Here is a 14,974-nt window from a genome sequence, read left to right as displayed (position 1 = left end):
TTTTTTTTTTTTTTTTTTTTTTTTTTTTTTTTTTTTTTGACAGGTGTGGAGTATTATCCCATTGTAGTTCTGATTTGTATTTCCTTGATGGTGCGTGAGGTTGGTGTTGGGGAAAACTGGACAGCAATATGCAAAGGAATGAAACTGGACCACTTTCTTATAACATACACAAAAATAAATTAAAAATGGCTGAAACACCTACATGTGAGACAGGAATCCATCAAAATCCTAGAGGAGAATGCAACCAGCAACCTCCTTAACATCAGCAGTACCCTTTTTTCCTAGATATGTTCCCTGAGGTAAAGGAAACAAACAAACAGCAACAACAAAAAGATTGAAACAAAAATCCAAAAACTCCTGCACAGCAAAGGAAAAAAAACAAAACTAGAAGGCAACCCACCAAATGGAAGAAGATATTTGCAAATGACGTCTCTGATAAAGAGTTAGTATCCAAAATATATAAAGAACTTAACAAAACTCAACATCCAAAAAACAAATAATCCAATTAAAAAACAGGCAGAAGACATGAACGGACATTTTCTATTTGGATGATCAATCCTTTGACATAAGGGTGGTGTTAAATTACCCTAGAGTTATTATATTACTTTCAGTTATATCCTTTATTGATAGCTGCTTTGTGTTTGGGTACTCCTATGTTGAGTGCATAAATATTTGTAATTGTTATATCTTCTTGTTAAGGTTTTTCCCTTTATGATTATGAAGTGTCCTTCGTTGTCTCTTTACAATCTTTGTTTTAAAGCTCATTTTGTCCAATAGAAGCACTGTTACCCTGCCTTTCTTTGAACTTTGATTTGTATGATAAAGCTTCTTCATCCTTTCACTTTAAATCTGCATGTGTCTTTAGGTCTGAAATGAGTTTCTTGAAGACAGCATATAGATGAGTCTTGCTTTTTTTATCCACTCAGTAACCCTGTCTTTAGACTGGAATATTTGGTCCATTACAGTCAAAGTAATTATTGATAAGTGTGTTGCCTTTTTTTACTTGTTTTACAGTTGTTTTTGTGATTCTTCTCTGTTCCTTCCTTTCCTCACTCTCTTTTCTCTTGTTTTAATGGCTTTCTTTAGTGATATCCTTGGATTCCATTCTTTTTACTTTTTGCATATCTATTATGGGTTTTTAAACTCTGGTTACCATTAGGTTTATTTATAACATCTTATGCATATAGTAGTCTGCATTAAGTTGATGCCCACTTAAGTTTGAACTTATTCTGAAAGCAATAAATGTTTACACCTTTCCCCTAGGTATTTTAGGTATATGGTGTCATAATTTACATCCATTTATTTTGTAAATCCCTTAACTGATACTTATAGATATACTTAATTTTGCAGCTTGTCTGCTTTCTACTTTTCATAATCCTGCTTATGTTCTTTCTTTGTCACTTAAAGAATCCCCTTTAACATCTCTTATAGGGCTGGTTTAGTAATAATGAATTTTTTTAACTTTTTTGGGGGAAACTCTATTTCTCCTTATATTCTGCATGTTAGTTTTGCTGGGTAGCATAGTATTGGTTGTAGAATTTTATTTTATTTTCATTTATTTTATTTTTTTATTATTCTATTTTATTTATCACTTTGAATATATCATGCCACTCCTTTCTGACCTGCAAATTTCCTGCTAAAGATCCACTGAGGGCATTATGGCATTCCCTTGTATGTCACTCTTCTCTTGCTGCTTTAAAAATTTTCTTTATCACACTTTTTGCCACTTTAATTATTGTTTCTTGTGTGTACCTCTTTGGGTTGAATTTGTTGGGGGCTCTCTGTGTCTCCTGAACCTGCATTTGTTTCTCTCCCTGATTTTAGAAGTCTTCAGTTATTATTTCTTCAATTAATTTTCTGCCCCCCCTTTCCCTGTCTTCTTCTTCTGGGTTCCTTTAATGTGAATATTATTGCACTTGATAGTACTGATGAGTCCCCTTAATCTAGTCTCATTTTTTAATTATATTTTTCTTTCTCCTGATCAGCTTAATTGTTTTCATTACTTTGAACATGGATCTTTTTCTGCTTCCTCAAGTCTCCTATTTATTCCCTTTAGTGTATTTTAATTTTAGTTATTAAGTTCTTCATCTGATTGTTTCTATTTATGTTTTCTGTCTCTTTGTTGAGGAACTCACTGAGGTCCTTCACTGTTTTCCCAAGAGTCCATTGTGTGTCTTTATGGACATTACTTTAAATTTTCTGTTAAGTATAATACCTCTGTTTTATTTAGCTCTCCTGCTATGCTTTTGTCCTATTCATTCAATTGGGACATAGTCCCATTTCCTCATTTTGTCTAACTCTATTTCTATGTTAAGGAAACTCATTAATCTCCTGATCTTGAAAGTAGTGGCCTTACAAAGAAAAGGTTCTATAGTGTCTTGTAGTGCAATGCCCCCTGTTCACCAGAACCCAGTGCTTCAAATATGTCTCCTATGTGTGTTGCATCTAACCTTCTGTTGAGGCTGAGCCATGTTTGCCTTCAGTGAAGTCATCTGTGATGGTTCTCTACCTATATGGGGCAGGATTTGGTCACTCTGCCATTAGTGGGCCAGTTTCAGGTGCCTTGAGTTTGAATTGGGTCACACCAGGCATTTGCAGAGCTGTTGTCACAACAACCACAGGTTACTGTCTGTTTTTCCCTGAGAGACTTTCATTGTTTGGTGGGACTTATAGACCAGATGTCTAATCCCAGCTCACTACTGGGGCCGCAGGGAATCTGTGTGTGTGTGGTTATTTTCCCCTCTTCCCAAGGTAAGGGTCACTTGAGAGTGATGCTAGACCCTGTTGGGGATTCTTGTATGATGCCATACTTGTGGAACTGCTTTAGATGGACTTCTGCCAAGGGTGAGTTCACAGGAGACTGCAAGGATGGGTATATGGTATTAGCAAGTTTTACACTGGTCTGCTGTGGGAGCAACCTGGAGTGCCTTAGAAAGTTTCTGCCAAGATTAGGTTGGATGGCAGGTCGATAGGAGAGAGCAGGGATGGGGTTCAAGGTGTTAATATTTTTTGTGGATCTTCTGGGTAGGGGTGGATCTGTAGCCATTCTGGAAAACTGCCAAGGGTGGGTTTGATGGTCAGGTCCTCAGGACCTGGGGCAGGCAAGGGGGAACCTTTAGTAAGCTAGGTGGAAAGGGTTGTCCCAGTTTCTGTAGGTGTCTCTACATCTAGGCTGGGAAGTTGGAGAGGGAAACCGTGCATGCCAACTCTTTTGTTCTTGGAGAAGTTTTCTAAAGATCTCTGCCCCTCCAGCATATGTGTGAGATTAGTAAATAAATCTTCCTGTATACTGCAGCCATTTTTAGTCTCTTCCTTCTTCTATATTGTACCTCAGTGGGGATGTTTGTTATGCTGTCTCTTTAGGGTGGGTATTCTGTTTCCTATTGCCCTCTGACTTTGCCAGAGCCAAGCTGCTGATTTTTCCAAGTTCTAGGTGTTAATAAGTCTCACTAATTGTAAAAAAAAAAAAAAAAAAAAAAAAAAATTGGCAAAGTTAAACCCCTGTCAGTCACTTTGGTTCCTGCCTGACTCTGTGCCCTCCTTACCATTTTCAATGTAGTCTCCTCTCTACAATTAACTATGAAGGGTCTGTTCTGCCTGTCTTTAGGTAATTTTCTAGGTTATTTACACTGATATGGGCATTAATCTATATATATTTGTAGGAGGAGGTGAGCTTAGATACTCCTGCTCCTCTCTCTTCTTCAGAAATCCCCTAGGATTTTATAACAAAAATTATATCAACTCAACAAACCCTTCTAGCTATTGTCCCAGTTTTATGTTCCTTTTCACAGTAAAATTATTTTTTAATTGTCTTGATAAGGATCTATTTTGTCATCTCTTTTTTTGTCCCCCTTCAGGTCTGTCCAACTTACCAGATAGGTTGTCATGACCTTTACTCCCTGGGCACTGTTTTGCTAAATCACAGCAAGCATATTGTGATATCTAGCAAAAATATTCTTGTCTTACTTTGAACTCTTATTTGATAGCTCCTTCCTAATTGGGATAACTATTTTAGTTTCTGTAACACCAGTCAGTTCAAGTTTTTATTTATACATGCAATTTACAAGATTAAGTGTCAGGTACTGTTCTAAATGCTGAAGATATGCCAAGGAACAAAATAAGTGTACACACACATACACACCTCGTGTGTGCGCATACATAAGTAAATTTTTTAACCATGTTAACCATTTTAAAGTATACAGTTCAATGGAATTAAATACATTCATAATGCACTACCACCAACACTATCTCCAGGATTATTTTTTCAGATGAAAACTCAAACTCTATACTCATTAGACAGTAACTTCCCAGTTTCTTCTCTAGTCCCAGCCAAGCATCATTCACCTTCCTGTCTCTGTGGTTTGACCTATTTTAAGTACCTCATAGAATTGGAATCATGCAGTATTTATCTTTTTCTGACAGGCTCCTATTACTTAGCATAATGTCTTCTAGGTTCATCCATGTTATAACACATGTCAGAATGTCCTTTCTGTTTAAGGCTAGTTTTCCTTGCTGGTGATACCTCATTGTAGTTTTGATTTGCATTTTCATAATGATTAATGTATTGAGCATCTTTTCATGTGTTTATTGGCCATTTGTATCTGTTCTTTGGAGAAATTTTTTATTCAAGTTCTTTGCCTATTTTTGAATTGGGATGTCTGTTGAGTTTTAGGAATTCTCTATATTTGGAATGTTAATCCTTTATCAGACATGTGATATGCAAATAATGTATCCTATTCTGTGGATTATCATCTGATTCTACTGATACTGTTTTTTTGATGCACAATGAGAAAACAGAACTCACAAAGTGCAGTTTCTTTTGTTGATTACACTGTTGATGTCTTATCAGTGAAATAAATGCTGTATCTAGTTTGCCCTTTGTTTTCTCTGCCTTTCATGGATACATCTTAAATTTATGTCTTTGACTCATTTTGAGTTAATTTTTTATATAGTGTTAGGTAAGGGTTCAGCTTGATTCTCTTGAATGTGGAAATTCATTTCCCTAGCACTGTGTGTTAAAAAGTACCTCTCACCATTGAATGGTCTTGGCAACTTTGTCAAAAATCATTTCACCATATATATGAGAATTTATTTCTGAGCTCTATATTCTATTCCATTGATCTACATGTCTATTAGCCAGTATGACATTGTTTTGATAACCATATCTTTGTGCTATGTTCTGCTTCTTGGACCAGGTATGAGAAGTGGAGAATGAGTAGATACTACTGGATTAAGACCAGAAATTGAGGCATCTGGGTGGTTTAATTGGTTAAGCGTTTGCCCTCAGCTCAGGTCATGGTCTCAGGGTCCTGAGATCGCCCTGAGTCGGGCTCCCTGGTCAGCGAGGAGTCTGCTTCTCCCTCTCCTTCTGCCACTTCCTCTGCTTGTGTGCCCTCTCTCAAATAAATAAATTCTTTTTAAAAAGACCAGAAATTGACCAAAATTAGCTTCAATTTACTGTGAAAGACTTCCTGTAGGAGTTGCAAGCTTTCAGTAGCCTCCAGAGTTCCAAAATAGTTGTAGAAGACAGATTCTGCCAGTGCAATTGCTGTCTAACTGTGGAGACAGATTCCCAGTGCTTCCTACTCCATCATCTTCTCAGGGCCCTGTGTTTGTGAATTAGAGAGTATGGAGGTGGTGTGGCAGTTTTCTTCCACCAACATTCAGTTTTGTGTGAAAGAAATGCTAGAGAATCTAATTTATCAGACTTTGTTTGTTCCACGCAGATAAAATGAATCAATTGAGGTCTACAAACATGGTGGCATTCTTTAAAAAGATTTATTTTGGGGGCACCTGGGTGGTTCAGTTGGTTAAGCATCTACCTCCGGCTCAGGTCATGATCCCAGGGTCCTGGGATTGAGTCCCACATTAGACTCCCTGCTCAGTGGGGAGCCTGCTCCTTCTTCTCCCTCTGCCTGCTGCTCCCTCTGTTCCTGCTCTCTCTCTCTCTCTCTGTCAAATAAATAAAATCCTTAAAAAATTAATAAAGACTTATTTATTTGGGGGGAGAGAAAGAAAGAATGTGGAAGAATGGGGAGGGGCAGAGGGAGATTGAAAATCAAGAAGACAGTACTCTGTGTGCAGAACCTAATTCAGGGCTTGATCTCATGACCCTGAGATCAGGACTTGAACCAAAACCAAGAGTCAGATGCTTAACCAACTGTGCCACCCAGGCACCCCATGAGGGTATATTCTAATCATTTTTTTTATTACCTTAGTATCCACCCTTCTGAGCTCCTTTCTACTTTTCTTCTTTACCTCTAATTATTAGCACAGCCAGATGCTTGTTCCTGAAAATTCTTCTGTTCCCTGTCTTAACAATGTCAGTAAACATCCTCATCAAATCCCATGTTTGAAACACCATAACTGATGCATCTAGGTATTTGAGTTCTATTGCCTTCTCTAGCTCCAGAATTATGTATGTATTTGGTTGTAGAATGGTTTGTACTCCCTCAAGGACAGAGGGTAAGAGAATAAGACAGTGCTAATCCCCCTTCCTGAAAAAGACCATCAGCAGTGGCAAATTATTCCTCATACCCTGAATATTCTCCAACATCATTTCCTGTTGACGCTTGCAGACTTACCACACCTATATGCTCTAAAAATATCAAGATTAACCTTATGCCATTTATCTCTGTTTATTCCACCTATCACAAGAAGTCCAGGACCTCTTAATTGATTCTTGGTCCTAGGACTCCAGAAACTCTTTTCCCAACCCTTTCTTTCATCTGTCCCAACTCCTGAGATATTTCCCTCTGTCATTTTTACTCTTATTATTCTGAAATACCTGTTTCTATATCTATAAGAGCTTTTCTGCACTATTTGCTTCTACAACTTTGGTTTCTCCTGATGTCATAATTCCCTTTCAACATTCTCCATTGGTGAGGTATTCTCACCCCAATCCCTCCTAGAATGGAGTTAGAGATGGAGTGACCTTTCTTCTATCAAACATTGCTGCTTCTAGGATGTTCTCCCTTTCCATCACTTAACCTCCCAAATGGCCTTTCATTTTGTCAACTTTATTACCCTACACCCTACTTGTTGCTATCTAAAGAAATTTAGTTGTTCCCACTTATTTCTTGAAAAAAAAAATTAGCTCCTGTTTCACGGTTACTCAAATTCATTGACCTCTGAACCCCTTGACAACTTAAACTCTGAAGTCTTCTTCCACTCCATTTTAGCCACTCATTCTTATGGTCTTACCTAGACCATGTTATTATTACCAATAACTGAAATGTCAAAATCCTACAGGCAGGTATCCTATGACTTTAGTAAATATTTTAAAAAATTATGTAATTGTCTTAGATTTATGGAAGAATTTAAGGATAGTACAGAGTTTCCACAAATTTCAAACCCTGTTCCAATATGATTAACATCTTCTTGTAGTATGGTATATTTGTTAAAATTAGTAAGCCAATATTTGTACATTATTAAATAAAGTCCATTCATGATCCATATAGCGTTAGGTTTTTTTAAAAAAAGATTTTATTTATTTTAAAGAGCATGAGCAGGGGTAGGGGAAGAGGAGACAGAAGGGCAGAGGGAGAGGGAGAGAGGAATCTCAAGCAGAAAGATCATAACCTGAGCCAAAATCAAGAGTCCGATGCTTAACCAACTGAGCCACTCGGGAATCTCATGTATCTTTAGTTTTTATCTAATATCTATTATTTTTTCTTCTTAGATCCCATTCAGAACATGACATTATATTTAGTAGTTATATCTCCTTAATTATCTTATTTGTTGATTATTACCTTTGCTCTTATTATCTCATTATCATGTTTGCAGAAACAACTTCAACCTTAACAAGACCAAAATTCCTTTGATTATACCAGCATTTCTCTATTCCAACCACCCTTTTATCTGTATTTCTTAGCTGGATTAAACTTCATGATAAATGATAATAATTAATTGTTTCTTATATCTTCAGTTCTCTTGCCCCCTTTACCCTTTGTTAACCAAACCACCACCCCAATTATGTTTTCTTCCCTAACCCTCCACTGAAACTGATTTTTGCCAAAATTGGTCAATATGGAAATCACTAACAAGTGATTTCCCTGTTGCTAAATCAAATGGTGAGTTTCTCCTCACTCATTTTAGTTGGCATACCAAACTGATTCCATTAACTACCTTCTTCCCTTTATAAGATTTTCTTCAATTACTGTCTATCTACCTTCATGTTTTTAATTTCCTCCTATATCAATAATCTTCATCTCAAACAACTTGGTGTTTTTCTTTTCATCTCTTATTTGGCCTTGAAATGCCCCAGGGTTCAGCCCTTGGAACATATCAATTCCTAGCCACTGCTGATCATATACCATCTTGTGGTTTCAAATAGCATCTAAAAACAACTCCCAAGCATATATATTTCCATCTTAAATATCCCTTATATTCCACACTGACATATCAACTAACTTTCTCAATATTTTGTGTGGATCTCTAACCAGCAACTCAAACTGGCTATGTACAAAGGCAAACTCCTGAACACCCCCCCCCAACCTACAAAAATTCATACATACAAAGTAAAACTTCTTTGCAGTCATTCATCTTTACTTTGATTATTGGTAACTGGATATTTTAAATTAGACTAGAGATTTTGATATTATCCTGAACTCCTCTTTTCCTCTCAGACTCCAAATAAAATACACCAACAAATCATGAAAGCTTAACCTTCAAATAATGCCAAATCTAAGCACTCTTCATTAATACATCACTGAGACAATCGATCCATTACCACCTTCATCTCTTGCCTCAATTATTGCTAGTCATTTTGATTCTGTACTTATTACCTATGGCACATTATAACAAGTCTTAAATGAGTCACATCATGTTATTGCATTTAAAACTTTACCTGTTTTTCCATATCTTCTTAGGCAAAATCTAAAATTTTAGCAGAAACCTAAATGAAACTGCACATGCTCATTGTCCATTTTTGCCTGTCTTCATCTCTTACTCATTTTCTTTCTTCTTGTATGCCTTTATATCAGGACCTGGGCTTAATGTTTCTTACACCTGGACACCTGTTTTCACAGACATTTTCATAACATGCTCCCATGATTCTAATGGTTTAAAATAACTGTTTTTGCTGCCTTAAAATCAATCTCAATATCTTTCTGAGCTTCTCAGTGATCTTAATCAGGTTAAGAAGTGAATCTTCTTGACCAGAAACCTGTAAAATTGAACACTAGTATGTTTTCTCCCAAAAAAACCAGTATATAATAGTGGAACAGGGAAGCGTAACTAACTTACATACTCCCATTAAAAAGTGCCAAGAAGGGAAGGCACTTAGAAGTCACTAATTCATGGTAATACTGAAATCCTGGGCCAATTTTGTGATGTCATCTTATACTGGGCCTCAAATTTTTGAGATCTATCATTGATCAAATTTCCTCCTCTCTCTCTGCCTGTCTCTCTGCTTCCTTGTGATCTCTGTCTGTCAAATAAATAAATAAATAAAATCTTTAAAAATAAATAAATAAAAAGTACAGATACCAAACACAGACGTACCCATATTAGTATTTTGTTTCAACTTTTTTTTTTAAGATTTTTATTTATTTGTTTGACAGAGAGATCACAGGCAGAGAGAGAGAGAGAGAGAGAGGAGGAAGAGGCTTCCTGCTGAGCAGAGATCCCGATGTTGGAACTCGATCCCAGGACCCTGAGATCATGACCTGAGCTGAAGGCAGAGGCTTAACCCACTGAGCTACCCAGATGCCCTCAACTTTCTTATCTTGTGCACAAGTTAATGCTACTAGATTTTCACAGGTGTACATTGAACTGATTATTCATATTGTTTGCTGTTTACATCCTCTTATAAGAGTTGTCTTACTTTCCTCTGCTTGGTCCCAAAACCGATGGCACACAGTTCGTGGTAGAAGAGCAACATCCCATCCCAGCTCTAGTAACAAATGTTTCTAATTTCTTTTCTTTTTTTTTCTTTTTTTTTTTTTGGCTAAAAACCAAATCCACTGGTTTATAAAGACCTTTATTTTTGTGTTTATGACTAAGTCAGTCTCAGTGTTCATCTAGGGTCTAGGGAACACTAAAGGAATTCAGCTATGTTTATATCCAGGCTACAAGAGGTGTCAAATCCATTGCACTTGTATCTCTTTTTCTGACACAAGCAGCTACCCAAGGCATTCTTTTTCTTGTGGAAATATCAAGAAGATCAACTAAACTATGTAATCATATTTATATTTTAGCAGAATTATACAAACTATGTAATATATTGACCAGTGCAAGTCACATGGTGGAGTTATCATTATTGTGGCAGAAATATATATTATCTCCACAGTCAAAGGCACTTCAAAATTAGAAGTCAAAAATGTAAATGTAGAGGTGCCTGGGTGGTGCACTCAGCTGAATGTCCGACTCTTGGTTTCAGCTCAGGTTGTGATCTCAGAGTTGTGCGTGAGTCCTGCATCAGGTTCCATGCTTAACATGGGGTCTGCTTCGGATTCTCTCCCCCTCTCTCTGGCCATTGTCTCTTAACGTACTTTTCTTTTCTTTCCCCCAGGGCCTCTTTCTACATGCGTGTGAGTCTGTTTCACTTTGTTCTCATGGTTCTAATTTTTTTTTCTTGTCTTTTCCTTTTATAAGCTTGGTGGTTCAGTTTAGATTTTTACTAATGACTTGCTTTCTAATTCACTAATCCTGTCTTCTGCATTTCTTACATATCACTAAACTCAAAGTGAGTATAAATTCAGGTAGTCTATTTTGCCATTCTAGAATCCCTAGTCTTTATTCCAGATGGTCACTCTCAGGTGAATATATGGTGCATATGACAGAGGGACATGCTTTAAACAGTGATTTAGAAACTTTAAAACAAGGGTTTTATTTACATACTGACTATAATTATCTATATTATGATAATAGCTTAAATAAGGCATCATAAGTCAAATCACATAAATTCAATACATATATATGTATATATACATATATTGGGATACAAGAACAAAACTTACATCCTTGAATTTATAAGACATATCCATACTCATGAAAAATTGAGGGGCAATATTTAAAAAGCATAAGATAAAGTAGAAAAGCATTTGATGCTACTTTGAAAACTAGAGGAATTCCAATACTATAACATGAGCTAATGGGAGTATAAGATTCATGCAGGAGACCTCAAAGATTTCCTAAATAAGGAATGTACTAAGGGATCGCTCTAGACATGGTGATATGGCCACTCTCCATAAGCTGAGTAAATTAAATTTAAAAGACAAGAAATATTAAGGAAAATAATGCTTTCTTGAGTATTTTAATTTAGTAAATATTTAAATATTAAACCCATTTAACAATCTTAGTGCATTGTCTGTTTATGATGCTGACATAACCATTTAAACTATTCATACTTCACAGAATTAAAGAACATTAGCTTTTTAAACCTGTTTTTACTCTTAAATGCTAACAACAAAACTGTCTACTCTCACAAGTCTCTGATTAGTGGGCAGTATTAGTATATCTGATTTTGAAATGATAAGCTAAATGCATTTGTATTTTAGTTATAGGAAAATATGCAAGTGTCCTTGAATATCCAAGTTTGCTATTTTATTTTTTTCTTTTTAAGATTGATTTACTTATTTTAGAGCACATGAGCAGAGGGAGGGACAGAGGAGAGAGAATCCCTAAGCCAATGCTGGGGATCATGACCTGAGCGTAAACGAAGTGTCAGATGCCTAACTAACTGAACCGCCTAGGTGCCCCTCAAGTTTTCTTTGGAAAAGAGTAGTAAATATAAGATAAGCAGTGTCTGGACACACTTTCTTATTCTAAATTTGTGTTGGATAAGTTGTGACACAGTAATATTTCAAAAATAAGAAAATGGTACTTAGCTGTGAATTTACCAACTTTTCCTTCTCTCTTCTATTTCAAACCCACTTTTTTTTTTAAAGATACAGAATGTTAAAACTCATGCAAAAGATGGTAGAAATATATCAGTGGAGACCACTTTCAAACAGGGACAGTGTTTAAAAGAAAAATTAAAAGCCATCTGTTTGTTAGCCATCTCTGTATTTACATATCTCTTTATCCATCTGTGTTCCATGAAATCTGGGTCACATATGTTTCTTGTAGTACCCAAATTATTGTAAGTTTTATAAAATGTTATTTGTTTAGGTGTAGAAATATTTGTGTCCTATTCAGCTGTAAACTAATTCTGAGAATAGACCAAATTAGCACCAAAATTCACTCTTCTTTCTACAAAATTACAACTAAAAGAAAAAGTGAATAGTATTACATTGCCCTGCAAATCATTTTTTTTTTCGTTTGGGGTCCCATTCTGTGAATATTTAGGCATACATACTGATATGTGACAAAATGTGCTTGCTAGGGTCATATATTTTAGATATATGTTATATAAATATAACTCTTCAATATATCCTAAAGCAAGGTACTCAAAATTATAAATAATACTTAGAAGAGCATTTACCTTATTACTTGAAATGAGAACTTGTAAAATTTGTCAAAGCCATAGTAAAATAATAGTATGAATATTTAAAAAGTCATTATTAAGTATTATCAGATTAATCTCAAAGGATTCTGGCATTTACTTAGCAAACTTGAAGTGGTAATATATTGGTCCAAGGCATGTTGTTTGAATAAGAACTTTTTCTAAATGGTGGAAAACAATTTTGAGATTTCCAATATTCTATCATGATTTACAAATTATTACACATTAATTGAACAGTTATTTGGTGGAAATAACTAGAACATAAGTACAAGTTAATTATGGACATTTCTAATATATAAGAGGTAAATGGAAGAAATAATATAATAGTAACAGTTCAACAGTGATTAAAGTCTGAATTTCAATTTCCCCCTTTTCCATTGAGTGAAAATACTTATCTGAAAGAGATGCTTGAAATTGACACACAGTAAACATTACATATCTATACAAACCTATTTTTTCTTATACATTTTTCAGACAAAATAGGCACTAGGAATTATTACCCCATTAGTTCTATAACAACACTAAACTACTCATCACAGAATTATAATGACATATGTCACCAAATACACACATCTCCAAAGTCATGCAGTATGAGTGATGTATTTAACCTTAAAAAAGAGCTATAAAAGTACCATGAAATAAATGATATGAGATTTCCCCATATACACTTGATGAAGAACAGTATGATTACATTCAATCATTTTATTCATTAGAAATTAACAAATTAGACTGAAATAACTCTCTGGGATCCCATGTAATAAATGCCACCTTATTTTGTAAGAGACCCAGGCAGAATTGAATTGTGATATGAATATATTTTATTAAAGGCCCTAGGTATCATTCCAGTAAGCCAATAAAAATTTAAAGGAAAAAATAGAAGTTTTCTTTTAAGTTAGAGCAACTGCTGAGAGAAGCTAAGCTTCACAACAAAATTAAGGAGAAGCTACAGAGATTTCCCATATACCTCATGCCTCACACATGCATAAGTTTTCTTGTAATTAACATTTCCTACCAGGATGTTCTATTTCTTACAACTGAATGTACATTTACATATTCTAAACATCAAAAGCCATACTTGATGCTGCTGTTCGTTCTTGGTGTTGTATATTCTGTGGATTTGGACAAATTCATAATGTCTTATGTCCACCATTATGGTAACATACAGACTGTTTTCACTTCCTTAAACTCCTTTTTGTTTTGCCTGTTTATCCCTCTCAGCCCACCTTAAATCCCTTGTAACTATTGGTCTTTTAATATCTGCCTAGTTTTATTTTTTCTAGAATATCATATAGTTGAAGCTAAGCAGGGTGTAGTCTTTTTAGCCTGTCCTCTTTAAGTTAGTAATAGCCATTGAAGTTTCTTCCATGTCGTTTGATATTTCATTTCTGTTAAGTGCCTAGTAATATTCTACTGTCTGGAAGTGTGTTGTCTTTCACCATTAAACATTGTTACCTGTGAGTTTTCACTAGACCCCATTTATTAGTTTGAGAAAGATACCTTTATTCTTAGTTGGTTGAGTGGTTTCTGTTGGTTTGGTTGGTTGGTTTTTTGTTCGTTTGTGTTTGTTTTAGAGAGAGAGAAAGAACAAGTGTGCATGAGCAGTGGGGAGGGGCAAAGGGAAAGAGAGAATCTTATGTGGGATCCATGCTGGGGTGGGATGCAGGGCTCAGTCTCACAACCTGGACATCATAACCCGAGCCAAAATCAAGAATTGGATACTTCACTGACTGCCACCTAGACCCTCCTTGGTTGAGTGTTTTAACTATGAAAATGTGTAAGTTTGTTAAATGCTTTTTCCGCATTTATTGAGATAATCGGGTATCTTCTTGTCCTTCATTCTATTAATATGTTATATTAATTGATAAAATTGAATGTTAATCTTGCATTCCAAGTATAAATTCACCTTAGTTATATTGGATAGGACATTGCAGTAATTTAAGTATTTTTCTGTCCACTTAAAAAATATGTTTATCTGCATTTTTCTTCTGATGCCTTGATCTCTTTGGTGTCAGGATATTACTGGCCTCATACAATAATTTGAAAAGTATTGCTCTTCCTTTTATTTTCATAATACTTTTATGAAGAGTTGGTATTAATTTTAAATATTTCATAGAATTCATCATGAAGCTTAAAAATTATTGATCCAATATATCTCTTTGTTACAGATCCTGTTTTATTTTCCATTTCTTCTTGAGTCTTCTTGAATCTGTTTTCATAGTTTGTGTCCTTCTAGGAATTTGTCCTGTTCACCTAACTTGCATAATTTTTTGACAAATAGGTGTTCATAGTATTCTCTTATAATCTTTTAGTTATTTATGGTTGTTAGTGATGTATACTTTTTACCAATTACCATACCAGAAATATGTAATAAATTATAAGTAATTAGCAAGATTGGTGAAATCAGCATACATAAAAAGTGGTATTTGTATGCATAATGATGGATACTTAGAAATTAATAGAGGACAGATTGAAGGTTGCTGGAAGGGAGGTGAGTGGTGGACGGGTGGTGGGGATTAAGAAGGGCAC

The 14,974-nt window shown here is 35.3% G+C and overlaps 1 long non-coding RNA gene across 1 annotated transcript in view; it reads left to right on the top strand.

The window, feature by feature from the left end:
- Window positions 1–14,974, top strand: part of LOC132006524 (uncharacterized) — a 194,454-nt gene that overhangs the window by 32,223 nt on the left and 147,257 nt on the right. The gene's annotated exons all lie outside the window — the stretch shown is intronic.

The sequence above is a fragment of the Mustela nigripes genome, chromosome 18 (genome assembly GCF_022355385.1).
Source record: "Mustela nigripes isolate SB6536 chromosome 18, MUSNIG.SB6536, whole genome shotgun sequence".
Classification (NCBI taxonomy): Eukaryota; Metazoa; Chordata; class Mammalia; order Carnivora; family Mustelidae; genus Mustela; species Mustela nigripes.
Note: the sequence above shows the minus strand (reverse complement) of the source record. Positions and strands in the feature narration are given on the sequence as shown.